The following is a 17885-nucleotide window of genomic DNA, read 5'->3' as shown; positions in this document are numbered from 1 at the left end:
TGTGTGTGTGTGTGTGTGTGTGTGTGTGTGTGTGTGTGTGTGTGTGTGTGTCAGTAGGAGGAGCTGGGGTGACTTAAGGAGAGCCAGAGCCAGCTAACTCAAAATAGCCCTAGCTGGCAAGGTCAAGTTTGCCTTTTCTAATAACAATAATAACCAGTATTCGCCTATTGTGCTGGCATGTTTACACACCTTATCTCATTTAAGATCCTGACAACCCTCTGAGGAAGTTATTACCATTTAGAGCAGGAGGAAGCTAAACAGTTTGAACTTTCCCTTGGAGGAATGATGGGGCTGAGACCAGATCAGGTCCACTGGGACCCAGAGCCCACACCTCTTAAAAGCAAGACCACTCCTGCCTCCAGGCAGCCAACAGACAAACTGCATGAGAAAGTCACAGGAAATGGGCACTCTAGTGAGAGATAGAGAATTCATCTCTGACCTGTGTCCCCCTGTCCATCTCATCATCCAACCCTATGAAACCATCCACTGATCCTCCAAGCTGTGTCTGGGAGCCTGGATTTCCCCCTTCACTCCTGCTCACAACCCATCACTCTGGCTGGTAGATTCTACCTTTTGAACACCCTCTGCCTTCCAACTCCACATCCTTTTCTGGTTGGGATGGACTCAGCAACCTCCAGTCAGGCTCTCTGCCACAGACTGTGCTCCCTGAAAGTGCCTTCTCAGCACCACACCATCTCGAGTGCTCCACCTAAAACACAGCTCTGGCTGTGTCCCCTGCCTGCTGAGATGCTTCCAGTGCTGACTATGGTCTACAAGAGACAGTGCAAGCTCTTTAGCTGGGCTCCAAAACCAGGCTGCTGTCACATTGTTGTCCTTCTACCCACACAGCCTCTAACGCTGCCTTAACACATTCTTAAAAACTTGCCCAGGTAGGAAAACACTGCAGAATCAGCCAGGGCCTGAACGGGCAGATGGCACTTCCTAGAAGGATAATTAAAGACCTTATTTATCAAGGGACTAATTGTAAAGAGGCAAGAGGTTATGGGGGATCACAAGGGAATGTGCAAGAACCCAGAGCTAATAGCAGCCAAGAGCCGAGCTGTTGCCTCTGCCACACCCCCAGGAGAGAGAAGCATGTAGGCCAGTGCTACTCGTAGTGTGGTTCACAGATAGCTGCCGGCCCATGGACAGTTTGTTCCTGCTCCATGATCAGACACTACAGAAGTCAAGAGTAAGCATTAAGGCTTTATAGCAATTTGGCATTGGTTGTCACATTCAAGTGCGTGATGATTATTTCTGATAACTTAGTTCTAGTCTTACAAAAGCATTGGCCTGCAACAGAGTGGGGAAAATTGAAGCTGCTCCTTCACAGTGAATAGCTTGAGAAGCCCTGGGCTAGTGCAGGCTTTCTCAGCCTCGCCACTGTTGACACTTTGGCTGACTATGTCTTGGTTGTGTAGGGCTGTTCTCTGCATCGTAGGAGGACAATCCCAGGACACCCCTGGGCTCCACCTGCCAGATGCCAGAATACACCCACAGTGTGACAAGCTAAAATGTCTCCAAGCATTGCCCAATGACCTCTGGGGGCAAAGTCACCCTCCACTGATGCACACTGGTTTAGAGAATTTGGTTGAGAGACAGAAGCTGCCAGGGGCAGCCTCACAGGGTGGGCGCCAGACAAACAAGTAGCCGGACCTCACTCTTCTCTGCCGCCGACCTTCTGCTGCTGCTCTGCATGGCTGAACCAAACTGAAAGCCAGGTTCACAGGCACATGCAGGTCAGGCTTCCAGAGTGCAGAGCAAGGCAGAGGAAGGGAGAGTGGATCCCGAGGGACAATAGACAATAAATGGCTCAACCATCAGGTCAGTCGTGGGCCTCTCGGTGAAAAACACGTCCCTGAAATCCTGAGAGATTTCTTTTCATCATGTAAACTACCAACATCTCTGTTAGCAGAAAACATGAATTGCTATTTTAAGTTAAGCTGTTCCAATGCGTTAAATTTAATTAAGCTCACACACTCTAAAAGACAATTTGAAACTGCAACCCCAAGCACTTACTCAGGAAACACAAAACAAACCTAAGTGACTGCCTCTGGATTGTTTTTCTTTCTTTTTCTGTTAATATTATTTTGGCACTGTTCATTCGGTTTAACACTAGCACACAAATCTACAGTTGATACCAGAGGTCTATGAAATCACAGGCGCATACTGTTATTCTACTGTGGGCTCTCGAATCTGTTCTCCGCCTTTCACCTGCTTGCCTCTGCTCTGTGGGGAACTACATTTCCCAGGCTACCTTGCCTGTTCCCAGGTTTCCGAGCCCTCAGGCTGCCAGGTGGAGGTGGCCAATGGAGGCACTGGAGAGAGACTGGAGGGCCGGAAGAGGGGAGAAGCTAGGTATCTCTTCTACTTTTTCATCTCCAAGTGGTTTCACCCTGTCAGACACTGAATCTCCTCTGTGATTCCAGCTGCCAGGGTTCCAGCTCCTGCTAGACACATTAGGATCTTAGTCACTGGCCATACCATCTCCTCTTGTGTCCTTCCAGCCTTGGATGGGGATGGGTGGGTGGCGGTGGCTCCCGGCTGTTGCTAATCTCTATAGTGCCTCCCTGTCCTGCCCCCCACCCACTGCTCCTGAACCCACTGTCCCCACCTGTTGTTGACCTCTGAGCAGCTCCATCATCCCTAAAATCCAAACCCTGTACTGAATTCTCTTTCTCTCTCTCTTTTTTTTTTTTTTTTTTTTGATACAGAGTCTCACTGTGTAGCCCAAGCTGAAGTGCAGTGGTGCGATCTCTCGGATCACTGCAACCTCCTCCTCCGGGTTTCAAGCAATTCTTGTGCCTCAGCCTCCCGAGTAACTGGGACTACAGGCACATGCCACCAAGCCTGGCTAATTTTTTGTATTGAGTAGAGACGGGGTTTCACCATGTTGCCCAGGGTGGTCTCGAACTTCTGAGCTCAGGCAATCTGCCCGCCTTAGCCCCTCAAAGTGCTAGGATTACAGGTGTGAGCCACGGCGCCCGGCCTGAATTCCCTCTTTCAAAAGACCTAAAATGTTCTTTTTTTTTTCTGACTGAATCCTGAATGACACAAGGAGATAACCTTTACATTGGTTGAGAACATTCTATTTATTAACTTATTTCCTTTCACTTTGGGAAAAGATGATCATCTCTTCATGTCAGCAGCAGCACATCTTGGCTGCATCTAGTGAAACTCCAGCTGTAGGAAACAATTTACCAGCCTCTCGAAATCACTCATCACTCCCCCAGTAAGCCGTCTTGATCCCATTGCACACAGTGGTCCCTCTTCCTTAGCATCATATCTTTCTCCACCGGGTGACCTCATCTTTTAAGGCCTGACTCATAAATTACCTCCGACCTCACCAGAGCTGTCTTCTCTCCCTTCTCCCACAACCCCTCCTACAGTCCCCTGGTAAAGCCCTAGGGGTTGTTCACGTACACCTTTCCCTTGAGGACTGGAACTATGTCTTATTCCTCTTTGTATTTCTACTGCTGATCATGATGTCTGGCCTAGAGTCAATGCTGAGTAAATATTTGCCCTATGGTTAGGCAGTGAGTGCAAGAGTGCTTTGCAAAATGTTAGGGCCTAAACATACGTGAGGGATTCTTATCTAATATTCAAGGGCTAGCTAATGGTGAATTCTCAGACACTGGCTGGTTCTGAGGACATCTTTCTGGAGAGGTATTTTTCCTTTTTTTTTTTTTTTTTTTTGAGATGGAGTCTGTCTGTCACCCAGGCTGGAGTGCAATGGCATGATCTTGGATCACTGCAACTTCTGCTTCCCAGGTTCAAGCAATTCTCCTGCCTCAGCCTCCCGAGTAGCTGAAATTACAGGCATGCACCACCATACCTGGCTAATTTTTGTATTTTTAGTAGAGATGGGGTTTCGCCATGTTGGCCAGGCTGGTCTCGAACTCCTGACCTCAGGTGATCCACCCTCCTTGGCCTCCTAAAGTGCTGGGATTATAGCACCCAGCCTGGAGAGGTATTTTTTCTGTACCTTTGAGGCTTACTGCAAGGGCTCCTGAAAACCTTTCACAGATGTGCATATATGTATGTGTTTGGGGTATATGATTGTGTGTAGGCCTGTGTGCGAGAAGATGTGTGTCTAAGAAGTATCATTTGTCAGCTGAATGTGTGGGTATTTGTGAGTGTATGTCAGAGTGTAGCTGTTTACATGTATGTGGCAATAAGGGGTCCTGGTCCTAGGCAATGTTAGTCATTGTTCTGCCCCTGCCCCTCTTTCAACCAACCCCCTAACCCCACCACCCCCAGAGGCTCCCACATCCTCTGAAACGACTGAGGTGATTTCTTGTGTGACCTCTCCTGCAGACTGAGCCTCCTCTTTTCTAATGGAACAGAGTTTGCCCCCCAGAAAAGGCATTTGGGCCTCAGAAATAGCAATGGGAATGCAGTGGGAGTTTCCGCCTGGGCCTGGGCCTCCAGGAGGAGCCTGTGGGCTGACTACCAAACCCCACTCTCCCCCCTTCTCATGACTTCCCATTTAGGCTACACTTGCTAGTCTCTCTTGCAGCTAGTATGCCCACGTGACCCCTTCTGGCTAAAGGGATGTGGAGGATGTCATCTGTGCCAGATGATCTGTGCCATCTCTGGGCCAGGCCTTCCGTAGGTCAGGATGCCTTCCCCACACTCCCCTTTCCTTCTGCCAGCTGGACCCTGGGGCAGGATGACAAGGCCTGGAGGGAGGTACATACGGGTACCTAGGTCTCCCATGAGGAAGGTCTCCTGGTAACCTGGCACACCGCTCTGGACTGTTAGGACAGTGAGAAATCAAATTTGATTCTGCTTGAGCCTTTACATTATGGCAATTCTTTGCAACAGCAGCTGCCTCCCCTGACTAACAGACACCTGCAGGTAAGATGAAGTGAGCCTGAGGAATTTGCTACGTAGTAGGTATGTGTGTGGGAGACAGGGTGAATGTGTGTGTGTAAGAGGAAGACATTGGTGCTGGTGCCTATACAAGAAATCCTTGCCTTCCTGGAGTTGTCAACAAATACCACCTCTTGTAGCTGCATAATTCCTCCAGCCTCCAGCCTCCCCTCTGCTCCCCTAGCACCATGCCTTTCTAGGTGCTCTGTCCTCTCCTCCCTCCATCAGTGATGCACCATGGCTGCCTGCTGAGCCTCAGCGCTAATTTGGAATGGCCACATCAAGCTTCCCTCACCCCACCCCCCCGGCTCAGTGTCCTCATTACTGGCTCTTCACAGAACCACTGGCTTGCCACCCTCTCTAGCTAGTCTTGGGATCTCAGACTACATGACATGGCCTCATTAAACCAAGCCAAGCAGCCCTTACTCCCAGATTCTCTCTCTTCCTGCAAGCCCCAAAGGGACCTGTTTGCTTTCATGCATGAGCTGCAAGGGAGTAGAGGAGATGAGTGTGGTTCCATCCTGCATACAATTTATTGAGTACTTACTATGTGCCAGGCATTTGACAGGCAGAATCTCTTTGATTCTGTACACTGACTGTATGAGGTAGGAATAATGACCCCATATCACAGATGAAGAAACTAGGGCTCAGACAGATAGAACCCCTGCTCAAGCTCACACAGCTGGAAAGTGGCTGAGCCAGGCCGGCCAGGCCACAGAGCATGATCTTCCCTACGCTGTATTATACCGAATTGAATTGAGCAGAATCAGGATTTAGCAGGAGGTGAGTCTTGGAGTCAGCCAACTGTTTGCCAGCAATTTAAAAAGAAAAAAATAACCTGCATTACTTTACAATGATAGCTAACATTTATTAAGCACTTACTACATGTCAAACACTGTTCTGAATATTTTCCATGTATTAGTTAATTTAATCTTGGGAAATCCTGTGAGGGAGGTACTAGTCTTATTATCATTATGGACGAGAAAATCGAGGCTCCGAGAAATTAAGTGACATGACTAAGCTCTCACAGAGAGGTTCATGCTCAGCCAAGATTGAACCCAGCACTTTCACATTTCCTCAATTCATGTTCACAATAACCCTGGGAAGTACATCTAATAATTGTGTTGCTGTTTTAGAAGCAGCGGTCAACTGAACTGCCGTGGGCTCACATAGCTAATTAGGGTCGGAAATGGGACTCCAGTGAATAAGGAGGGCAGTCTCTCTACTTCAGGACACATGCTCCTGGGAGGTCTGAGGGAAGTGAGGGAACCACGTGGATATCCATGGGTAGAGTTTCCAGGCAGGAAGGAAGTGCCAGTGCAAAGGCCTTGAGGTAGAAACAGTGAGGAGGACGGTGAGGCTGGAACAGAGAGATGGAAAGGGAGAGTAGTAGGAAATGAAGTCGCCAAGGTAGCAGCTAGGAGCCAGGTTCTTGCAAGTATGTTCACTCTTGTGTTCTAACTCTGAGCATTGGCTGCTGGGTGCTAGTGTTAAGGATTCTGAGGCCGTGTTTAGACTCAGTGGGACAGAGTCCTCTGGAGACTGTGTCTTGTATTTGCTGTTTCTGGCCTAGAGATCAGAGTAGTTAGAATTACCAGTACAAGTTATAGACCCTACTGGTGACTAGTGCCAAATGCTGGCCTTCCCTAAGCACCAGGTCCTGAGTGATAATGGGGGAAGCCACATGTCTTTTCTTTAGAGTGGGATGATCATGGAGCTGGTGTGACTCAGTGAGGGCTCCAAGGATCGGAAGCCTCTGATCTTCCAGTTGGGGCCAGGGACCAGAGGCCTGGGGTTGGGGGCCAGCCTCTGTCCCGGGCTCTTCTGCCCTTGTGGCTCCTGAGAATATGGAGCTTCCACAAATGCCCCGAAGCACCCCTGCCTTACTGGCAGTTACTTTAGCCTCTCAGTGAGTGAAGGGGCCACATTCCTTTCAATAAGATTGAGACTCTGAGACAGAGCACCCCAACCATTGCCTCAATCCTCAGGTGTAGCCAGACATCCACTTCCACAGCCCCTGAGACAGCAGGCAGGGTTGACATCAGCCCCTGTTGAGTTGGCCTCTGGGTCTGGGTGTCCTTCCCTGCTCCCATCCCCCAGCCTCTTCTCTGCCAGTGGTCAGAGGGATCCTGTTAAAACCCAGGTCAGAGCCTGTCTTTCTCGCTCAACCCTGCTCCTGCCCCCAGAGAAGCCCACCTCATGTAGTCAAAGTCCTCACATGGCTCACAGGCCCCAGGCGATCTGCCCCTCCCCTCTTGGGTTTGTCTCCTTCTATTCCTCATTCTTACTCTACAACCTGGGCTCCCTGCTGCTTCTCACATCTGCCAAGGGGAGTCCTGCCTCAGGACTTTCGCAGTGGCTATTCCCTCTGCCTGGACGCTCTTCCTCCAGATATTTATATGCTAGCTGCTTTGCCTCTTTCAGGTCTCTGTTCCAATGTCACGTTCTCAGAGAGCCCATCCCAGATCATCTTTTCAACACTGGGGGCTTCCTCAGGCTTGTTACTCCACTCCATTTTCCCCCAATGCACTTTTTATTGCCCAACAGACAATATCATTGATTTATTATGATTACTGTTAGTTACCTTTCTTTCTCTTTGTCTACTAGAATGTCAGCTCCCTGAGGTCAGAGTTTTTTGGGCTGTTTTGTTTTGTTTTGTTTTTACCTGTTTTGTTTATTGATATTTTCCCAACACCTAGAATGATACTTGGCACAGCATAGGCCCTTGAAAACATTGGCTGAACTTGTAAATGAAATGAATGTTCCACACTGCACTGCCCAATATAGTAGTTGCATGTGGTCATTTAAATTTAACTTCAAATTAATAATACTTGATTAGAATTAAAAATTTACTTTCTGAGTCATAACAAGCAGATTTCAAGTCACATGTGGCTAGTGGCTACTGGATTGGACAGTGCCACTGTGTGACATTTCTGTCAACACAGGCAGTGCTATTGGATGGTGCTGTTCTAGAACATGCTATGCAGCCCTATCCATGTACCCAGCAAATGGTATTAACACTGTCATTTTCTATGTGAGCCCTGATGCAGCAAACATGTGGGCCAGTCCAGGTGATGTTGTCCAGCTCTGGGGCAGTTCACATCAAGGAATGAATTTGTCTTGGAGGCTTTGATCCAGACCTCTGAGCAGCTCCCCATTGTCTCTGAGGCTCTGGATAGCTTCATCTCTTCTTTATGACTCTTCCACTTCTCCATGGTTCCTAGGACCTCTGGGTTCAGCATGCCCTCTCTGGGATTCTCTCAGGCCTAACTCAAGCTCCTCTGCCCCCTGGAGTGTTCTCTCTGCCTCCGATACTCAGCTTGTGCCCTAGCCCTTTCCCAAGGCTTGGCCCCACTGGCAAAGCTGCCTCACCTTCCCCACAGTCCTCAAATAGGGCCAGCCCTTAACCAGCCTGTGTCTTTGGGCCCCCTCTGGTCCTTTGTTTTGATATTCTGGTTCCTGCTTTTCTGCTTCCCATGTTCAAGCTACCCATTACACATCTGACACAATTCTATTAAGAAAAATCCCTCATAGATCCAATAACAATGATAGATATCATCGGAATACCTACCGTTAGCAAGAGAAGCTGAAGAGGCAAAAGGGTACGGTGGATATGCACACAGGCTCTGGAGCCAGACTCTGGGGTTCCAATCGTGGTTTTGCACATACCAGCTGTAATACCTTATCTTGGGCAAGTTTCTTAATCTCTCTGTGTTTGTTTCCTAGAAATATCCCCTTTCTGTAAAATGGTGCATTCATAATCTCTGCCTTATAGGGTTGTTATGAGGATTCAAGGAGTCATGATTCATAAAGTACCTAGGTCAGTGCCTGGCACAGAGTAAGCCCCGCATGAGGGTCTGTTACATAAAGGAGTGGGCCATGCTTAACCCACTTAACCCCAAGGAAATGCCTCTCCGATGGTAGAAATCCAGGCCTCAGGGATTTGTGGCTGGCAAACCTTATGCAAGTTAGAAACAAGGAGATTCGGGCAGTGCCTGACCCCAGCTGGGCTGGCAGGGAGGCATCTTGGCTTCAACACTTGGAGTAGGATGGGTCCCCCTCCAATTCCCCATGAGAGTCTTATTCAGAATTCATGTGGAGAAAGTGTCAGTAAAGGCCTGGCTGAGCAATGGCAGAGATGACAGGAAATTAGGCCAAAGAGAGCTGAGCCCCAGCAGGCTGCCTCTGTGCTCATCTCCCCACCGTTAGGCCTTACCTGGTGACAGGGAGGCCCTGTGTTTGCTCCCTGATTTGGGAGGCATGGCGGATGCAGCTGCCAGGCAAGGACTTGGAAAAGTTGCAGCTCAAGTGTTTGGTGGAGGCAACAGTGTCAGGAAGGGAGCTTCGCCCTGCTCCGTGGGGCTCCTTCATGGAGGGGATAAAGCCAGGAGATGGGAATCCAGGCACTGGCACTGCACCACCGGGGTTCAAGCCCCAGTCCTGTCACTGACCAGCAGTGTGACCTTGGGCAAGCCACGTAACCACCCTGTAAGAGGGGGCAGATGATAGAGCCCCGTCACAGGGTTGCTATGAGGATTACATGAGCGAATCTCTGTAATTTGAACAGTGCCTTGTCCCTAGTGAGTGCTGAATTTGTGCTAGTGTTTGTGACTAAGGACAGAGAAGTGAATCCAGGCCTGAGGCTGGATACTGGCTGATGGATCAGGTGCACAGCCAGCTCCGCAGGCCAGTCATCTGAGGTCTGACAGTGTGTCTTGGTGCAGGCCACTGGGGCCAGCCTGCCCCCTGATCCGGGCACTTCTCTTGCTGACTCATCAAGGTGTCTGCTGGCTCCTCCCAGTTCTTCTCTGCCCTCACCATGCACAGATCCTAGGAACTCCGGGTTGAGAAGGACCCTGAGAGCCAACCTGCTCATCAGCTCCTCCACAGCAGGCCCACCTGGCTGTCAGCACCCTCTGCCCACACACTTCCGGGATATACCAGGCAGTCATCCTAGCTCTGGACAACTCCGAGTGACTCATGGGGGCCATGGTCTGACAGACTGCGACTTCCTACCACCAGCCCAATGCAACCCCACAGGTGCCCAGAACAAGCCTGTTTCTTTCTTTTCTACATGTTGATGCTTCCCATATTGTGAGGCCACTCTCTCATCCCACCTTGACTTTTCACATCTCCAGAATTCACATTTCCATTTCTTCCAACCATTTCCTTATAGCACAGTTTCTAGTTTGCTGGCAGGCTGCCCCACCTGATCATACCTGATCACATGTCAGTTTGTCTTTGGCCCTTCTTTTTGGGGGTTCTGAGTAGTCAGATGCTATGCTCCCCAATCAGATATCACATTTATTGTGAACACCACCCTCCTCCCTGAAAGTACACTGGATTCTCTAGAAGCCACATCCCATTGGTGGTCACACTAAGCAGACTGTCAATGGAGAGGCCCTGTGCTTTCCCAGGACTGCTGTTAAGCCACGTTGCTTAAACAATGTCCCCACTACTGCAGGCTCAGCCAACCCAGGTGAGCTCTTGAGCCCATGTAAGGCCTGCCTCTCTCTCTCTCATTCTGTGTATGTGTGTGTGTGTCCTCATTCAGGTTTCCACAGATATAGAAGTCTTTTCTGCATTTAATTGTCCTTAGCTTCCAGCCCCCAGGGACTGGGTTGGCATCTTAGAGGAAAGAGTGTAGACTCAGACAGAAATCTCTCTTTGAAGGCTAGTTCTGCCCCCGACCAGATGTGTGACTCTAGACCGTGTAACTTTCCTCTCTCTGAACCTCTGTTTCCTCACATGTGAAATGGGAGAGTAATACCAGCCTTCTGTGGTGAGTGTGAGAAATCAAGTACAACAGGAATAAACATGTCTGCTCCTTTCCTGGGCCATTTGGTACCACAACGACGATGACTACAATGATGCTACTTGTCACTTATCTCCTGGAGGAGCTGAGAAGAGCTTGCTCAACAACTCATCACTTACAGAAAAAATGCAGAAGGTGTCAGATCAATTATACCTTGTTATAAACACAGACGTGTGCAAAATGAAGATTCCCCACCAGCTGTGCCCAAGACAACAAGTAAACACCACCTAATGATGAACCTGATCGGACCATTCGCCCCAGTTGGCAGATCCATAATTTCATGGGGGCATCACCTGGAGCAAAGGCAGCACCAGCCTCTTTGAAAATGCTATCGTTTGCTCTCTTTGGCAGCCCTTCCACTAAAACTGGAACCATGCAGAGGTCAGCATGGCCCCTGCAGAAGGATGACAGCAAATTTGTGAAGTGTTTTATATTTGTATGAAATTCTGACACATGCTACAACTTGCATGAACCTTATGTGATTCCACTTATATAAATGGCCTAGGGTAGTCAAATTCACAGAGACAAAAAGTAGCAGGGTGGTTGCTGGGTGCTGGGGGAAGTAAGGAATAGGGAATTCTTATTTAATGACTACAGAGTTTTAGTTTGGGGTGATGAAAAAGTTCTAAGATGGATGGTGATGGTGACTGCACAACAATATGATGTATTTAGTGCCAGTGAACTGTCCACTGTAATGTGGTGAAAATGGTAAATGTTATGTATATTTTACAATAAAAAGGGGCAAAAAATATTGCAAAGCCAGTTCTACCAGGTGAGCAGGAAGAGGAGAGGTTGTTGGAAATAGATGTGTCACTTCAGGGAGGCTGATGGACATCTGGGTGGCAGTCACCATCAGCAGGGGCTTCTTGATTCTGTTGTCAGTGGGCTTGGGTGGGTGGCCCTGTCAGATCTGGGGAAGGAGACAGCATTTGGGGAGGGGTAGAAAGAACCCCTGGCCATCTGATGCTATTCTACATGTGCCGCAGTGGGTGAAGAGTAGGGCAACTCCAGAGAAGAAGTTGGCAGGAATCAAATGCCTGGGAAGAGGCATTTGAAGATCCAGCATGGTAGTTCACAGCAGCTGGGCCTGGGTTCAAAATCTGCTCTGGCGCTGACTAGCTGTGTGACCCCAGGCAGATTACCTACGCTCTGCCTCAGTTAAATAGGAATGCTAGTACCTACTGTGTAGGAATATAATCAGGGCTAAATGAGGTAAAGTGTGTTAAATGCTAGGGGTGCCTGGCAATAAATGAAGGAATGGTAAACACTGGGTTTTGTTTCAATGCCAATGGTGAAGTCAACAGTAACCTTTTGTCTTAGTTTCTGTGTATTGCTTAACAGAATACCACAGACTAATTTATATTTTTAAAAAAACAACAACAAGATTTTCTCATAGTACTAGAGGCTGGAAGCCCAAGATTAAGGTGCCAGCATTTGGTCTGACGAGAGCCTTCTTTCTGCATCCTCACAAGGCAGCAGTGGGAGGGCAAGAGAGTGACAGAGAGCCCCGCAGCAGCCACAAGCCCTCATGAGTTTATCACCCCTTACGGGCTCCACTTCCTCATCCTATCAGCGGGGATTAGGTTTTAACCTACGAATATCAAAGAGGACACAAGCATTCAAACCACTGCACCCTTAATAAAGCAACTCTGGGTAAAATGAAGCCCTCAGTCGTTTCATGGAGGGGCCCCACCTTTTTCTTCAATTATAACCATCTCCTTCTGTCAGAGCAGAAGCTGTATCATAAGAAGGAACTTGTATTGACCCCCAGGGTGAATTTGTGCTCTAGTGAAGAAGGTTTACTGACTGTGCCATGTGCGGTGAGTACTTCCCACGTTTGAGCCTCAATTCCACAGTTTTCTCACCTGCAAAATGGGTTCATAACAGCAATCATATGGTGTCTTCATGAAAATTAAGTACCACGATATTTGTTCAGTACAGAGTATGCTGCTTAGAGTGTGTTTATGCAATAAAAAGTAGCCATGATGATGTTTGCATTTGGTATTTGAAGATCAGTTTCAAATGTTGGCCCCACCATCTGCTAGCTGAGCAATCTTGAACAAGGAGATTTTGCTCCTCTGAATCTCAGCCTCCTCATCTGTCAAACGGGAATGAGAACACTACCACCTCCCCGAAAGGAGCGTCTGGAAAACCTGAGATGCACATCTACTTGGACACAGTATGTAAGTGGTGAAGCATTTATAAATGGAGGTGTCCATTTTTTATAATAGGGACAGCCAGCACTCGTGCATAATGAGTGACCAAGAAACTTACTGACACTTCCTTGGGGGCTGCTCCAAGCTGCATGCCTGGCAGCAGACTCCCTGGTGAGGGCTTGCTGGGCATCCGGCTGCTGAGTTGCTGCATCATCCTGCCCACTGCCTCACCCCACGGAGAGCTGCCCTTTCCACCCAGCAGTCAGGAGGAGCTCACTCAGCACTTCTCTGGGCTGTGTTTCTGCTGATGCTCCCTGGATACCCCTGTCTCTAACAAGCAGTCTGGTCAGGAAGGAGTTAATTAAGGGTGGGGAGAGTGACAACTTCTAGAGGGAGTTCTCAGGTGGGCAGCAGGGAAGCCCCACTCTGTCCAGCCAAGTGGAAGGTCCTTGCGTACTCCCGATCCCGGAGTCAGCAGGAGGGAGGGTGGGGGAGCAGAGCCGTCCCCACCCACCAGCCATCCTCATGTCCAGGCTGGAGGACGAGGCTCTAACTCCCACTCCATCATGACTTGTTCAGCCTTGGGCAATTCACTTTCCTTCTCTGTGCTTTTAACATTCTAGAATTTCATAAGAACGTCACTGGAAGAGGGGTGATGGGAGTGACGGGGAGGCGGGAGGAAGGGGATGGGATACTGGGGCTGTGGGAGTAGGGGCTGCAGCAGGTCCCTGACCCCGAAAGCGCACAAGAGTTAGCATCAAAGTGACCTGGGCTCTGGGCTCAAATCCCATCTCCACAATTTATTGACTGTATCTTTACTCCCTTAACTTTCCATAGCTTGTGTCTTCTTATTTGTAAAAGCAGTTTGAGAACCCAATTTGCAGAGTTATACGAGGATCAGCAGTAACGTATGCCAAGCACTGGCATACAATATATACTCAATAAATCATTTATGTATATAGTGAATGCTTACATACTTTATTATTGTCTATCTTCTATTTATCTTTCTATCATCTCTTTTATAGACTAACACCATCCATTCCACCCACCTCGCAGCAGGACCTCTCCTGGTGGCAGAAGATGAGCCACCTGAGGGCACAGGTAGTTTTAGGGGTTGGGGTCTCTGCCAGATGGCAGAGGAGCCTTCCTGTGGGATGTATTCATTAGCAGGAGCTTTAAGGTGGGGCTGGCCTCGCCCAGAGGTGCACCATCCTGATTTTGCCTGGGAATTACTAAAAGCAGCAGCGTAATTATCCTCCTTCCTCTGTCCTGCCCCAAGTCTGGGCGCAGCCAGCGCCTGTGGGGACAATGAACACAGAACAGAGCCACTAATTGCATGCCAGGGTCCCTGGAGGGTGGCCATATGGGCCTGTCATCTTCTTAGTGTGGAAGTAATCATGTAAATAAATCACGTGTGAGTAAATCACAGACTTATCTGTAATTTTCTGGGAGTCTCTCCAGCACTGTTTATTAGGGTGCATGGGTCTGAAGCCCCAGGAGTTGGCTCAGTCTCCTCCCTCTCCTGCTCCAGCTGGGGAGAGGCCACACTGGTGGCAGATGGGAGTGAGGCTGATGGGGAGTTGTCCCTGCTCTGCTGGGGCACATACAGGTGTGGTGGAGGGTGAAGCTCAAATGGGCATGGCAGGAGTAGGGGGGCTGTGGGAGTGAATGGCCATTGGCCAGTCTGTGCATGTAGGTACGTATGTGAGTGTGCCTGTGCGTCCACTGGCCAGCGCGGAAGCAGCCCTGAGCATGTGGCAGGGAAAAGGATTGACCTGAAGCTACGAGCACCTGTGAACATGCACAGGTGGGGTGAACACTTGAATCAGTGTCCTCACAAGGGCCACATGGCCCCATGGGATCTGGCCCCACTGCCTCTCTGCCCCAGCTCACCCAACCGGCCCTGCACTCTCTCTGCTTCAGCCACCCTGGCCTCTTCACTGCTCCTCAGAAACACTCCAGTCACAGAGACTTTGCCCTGGCTCTTCCTTCTGCCTGGAAGGCCCTTCCCACAGACCTCAGTCTGGCTCCCCTTCAAGTCTTTGCTCAAATCCCACCTTCTCAGTGAGGCCTGCCCTGGACACCCTAGCTAATATTACAACTTACCCACCACCCCCAGCACCCTGCCATGTCTTGCCTGAGGTTTCTTTTTGGTGTGGCACTCACTGCCTCCCAGCACCCATATCATTGACTCATTTGTGGTGCCTGCTGCCCGTTTTCCTGTCAAAAGGACCAGGATTGCCAGCTGTTTTGTTGACTGATGTGTCCTGAACACCCGGAACAGGAGCGTTTCTTTGCTGGCATAGCTGCTTCAGGTCTCTCATCTGCATGTAACATGGGGAGGAGACAGAAGCCATCCAGGTCATAGGGCTGCTGGACAGGCTCAATGGTTGGATATCTAAAAGCACTGACAGCAGCCTTGGCACACTGTTCAGTAGCTGTGAGCCCTTGTTATCATGCCCCACTGCAGCCTGGAAGTGAAGCCTGCATGAATGATCCATGGAAGGATCTGACACAGCAGCAGGTATCCCAGGGAGGGGTCCTGATAAACGCTTCCCGCCCCACTCCCACTCAACACCTTACAAATTCTCAGGAACAAAAATTTTCTGACCTCCCCCAGTCAAGGAACTCATATTTTGGGGATCCCTTTGAGTTAAGAAATTATTTATCAGGAAATGTGTAAGATTTTTGATTTTTTAAATCAAGGGAAAAAGCAAGCGAGACCCCACCCCTGCCTAGCCTGGGGCTGCACAGCTCTGGGGTCCTACAGGTAGTTAACAGAGCGTGACTGACAAGTACATCCTCTGAGGGGTGTGAGAGCCGCGCAGACCATGCAGGACCTGGAGCTCTGGCCTGACAGTCTCCAGCCCAGAGTCTCCTCCCAGTTTTGCAACCCCTAACAGGCTATGAGACTGGGGTCAAGTCCTATCCCTTCTCTGGGTCTCTGCTTTTCCCTGACACCATGAGGCATTGGAATTGAGCCATTTCTTAGGTAATTGCCAGACTCATTCATTCATCCAAGAATGTTTGTGGAGCTTATGTGACAGGCACTGCTCTAGGTGTCTGTGGGGACAGAAGTGACCCCCACTGATACGAGTCCCTGCCTTGTGGAGTTGACATTCTCTGTGGGGACAGAGAAAACAGTAAACACAATTGGTAACTGACTTAGTATGTTAGAAAGTGGACTGTGCTAAGGAAAGAAGAACAAGCAGGTAAGAGAGAAAAAGAAAGTGTTGAGGTTAGGGTGGGATGGCTCAGCTTTAAGTGGGTGGTCAGGCATCACCTCATTGAGCAGGTGATCTTTGAGGTGAGGGAGATCTTACATCCTAGGAATCTAAGAATCTGGTCAATGATTCCCAGCACTGCCGTATTCCAGAGGGCACCGTCTGTGGTCTCTGGAGCCCTATCTCTTCTTTTTCTCCATCGCTGTGCACACTGACCCCATGCCACCCAGTGGGTGATGGGACTGGAAGACAGATCAGCCATATTTGCAAGAGTGGTGAGTGATTTACCGCTGCCTTTATTCATACTCTGATATTTCATGGCTCCCGCGGCTCTGATGGGATAAATATGACCTCTTATTCTCCACTTTGCTTAAGACTCAAGGTCAACAGCCCAGTTGTGATCTATCTGCTGTTCCCTCTGCTGTATGTCCCCAAGCCAGGGAATCCCGTGACTGTCCAAGATTCACAGTGTTGTCCTCCAGCTACACACGCCTGCCTGCCACTCAGCACTGGGCCTGGGCCTGGCTGGGCCGGGGAGGCAGTGGCTGCAGTAGCTCTGGGAGAATGATGGCTCATGTAGGGCAGACGCTGAGCCATAAATCTCGCTCTTCCCCAAGCCTATGCTGTCTCTAGGGCTGAACCACGACCCGGTTTCCTTTCAGTCTGGGAAGAGGCAGCAGTGGGAGGCAGAGCAGCCATGGTTCAAGTGGCAAGTTATAAATGAGAACACCCCAGGACATGGCCATCATCTTCCCAGCAGGGAGAAGGGGCGGAAGGCATGCATCAGCATGCCTGCCTCAGATGGAATCCTCCAGGCCCTTGAAGCAGCCAAGGCTCCCCTCTGCCTTCAAAGCAGCCATGACTGTCAGACATCACCAGCACTGCGGAAGTTCTCCCACTTGTCTAGCTGAGAGCCCAGCCCTCCTGAAGTGCCCACCTGTTTCCTCGTGTTCCTCCTTATGTGCAGGTGGGTGGGATGGGTGGATCTGATTCAGTCCACCCCGTTTCCTCATGGTGGTTCTCAGTGCCAGCGGGCTGACGGTTTTGGGGTTGTTAGTAGATTGGGCGACCGGGGAGGGGACGGGGGTGAAGGAAATGGGCTCATTGGACTCTATTTTGAAGACATTACCTGTGACTCCAAGACTCTCATCTCACCCCCTCAATCCTAACTCATGTCCTGGGAGGAAGAAGAACAGTCAGGAGCTCTTTGGAGCACAACAGGCCTGGGTTTGAATCTGGCCCTGTCACCTCCTAGCTGGGAGGCCTCAGGCAGTTTACATACCCTCTCTTCTCCCTGTGATTCCTAACCTGGGAAAGAATCATAACCCTGCCTCCCGGGGGGCTATGAAGGTGCCCGGTGCAGGGGGGCACACACCATGGGCACTCAGAAGCTGGCTGCGCACTACTGAGGCCTCAACTGGAGCCAGTCTACTTGGCTTCACATTCCAGCTGGGACACTCCAGGCAGGCTTCTTCCCCAGGCCATGCCTCAGTTCCCCCCACCCCGTAAAATTAAGATAACACCTGCACCTTTTTTGTCAGGATGTTGAAATAATTAAATGAGCTAATAAACAGAAACCACATAGAACAGTACCTGGCATGGGATAATTTCTCAGAAAGGTTGGCTCTTATTCTCCTTGTCTTTATTGGAGGAGAAACCACCTGCATTCACTTAGCACTTTTGACCTAATTCCATCCATTGGCTTTGTGATTTATAACCCATTTATTTCTAATCAAAGAAATGAAATGACTTGAAACATAAAGACATATAGAATGGGACACGCAAAATTTGTTAATGTTCTATTGAAGACTGAAA

The 17885-nt window shown here is 49.5% G+C and overlaps 1 protein-coding gene and 1 pseudogene across 1 annotated transcript in view; one reads left to right on the top strand and one right to left on the bottom strand.

Annotated features, from left to right (window-relative positions):
• The window catches only part of LRFN2 (leucine rich repeat and fibronectin type III domain containing 2), a 41077-nt gene that overhangs the window by 4729 nt on the left and 18463 nt on the right, over positions 1–17885 (bottom strand). The window lies entirely within an intron of this gene.
• Positions 11028–11128, top strand: LOC111543216 (annotated as a pseudogene).

This window comes from Piliocolobus tephrosceles, chromosome 5, assembly GCF_002776525.5.
Source record: "Piliocolobus tephrosceles isolate RC106 chromosome 5, ASM277652v3, whole genome shotgun sequence".
NCBI classification, from domain to species: Eukaryota; Metazoa; Chordata; class Mammalia; order Primates; family Cercopithecidae; genus Piliocolobus; species Piliocolobus tephrosceles.
Note: the sequence above shows the minus strand (reverse complement) of the source record. Positions and strands in the feature narration are given on the sequence as shown.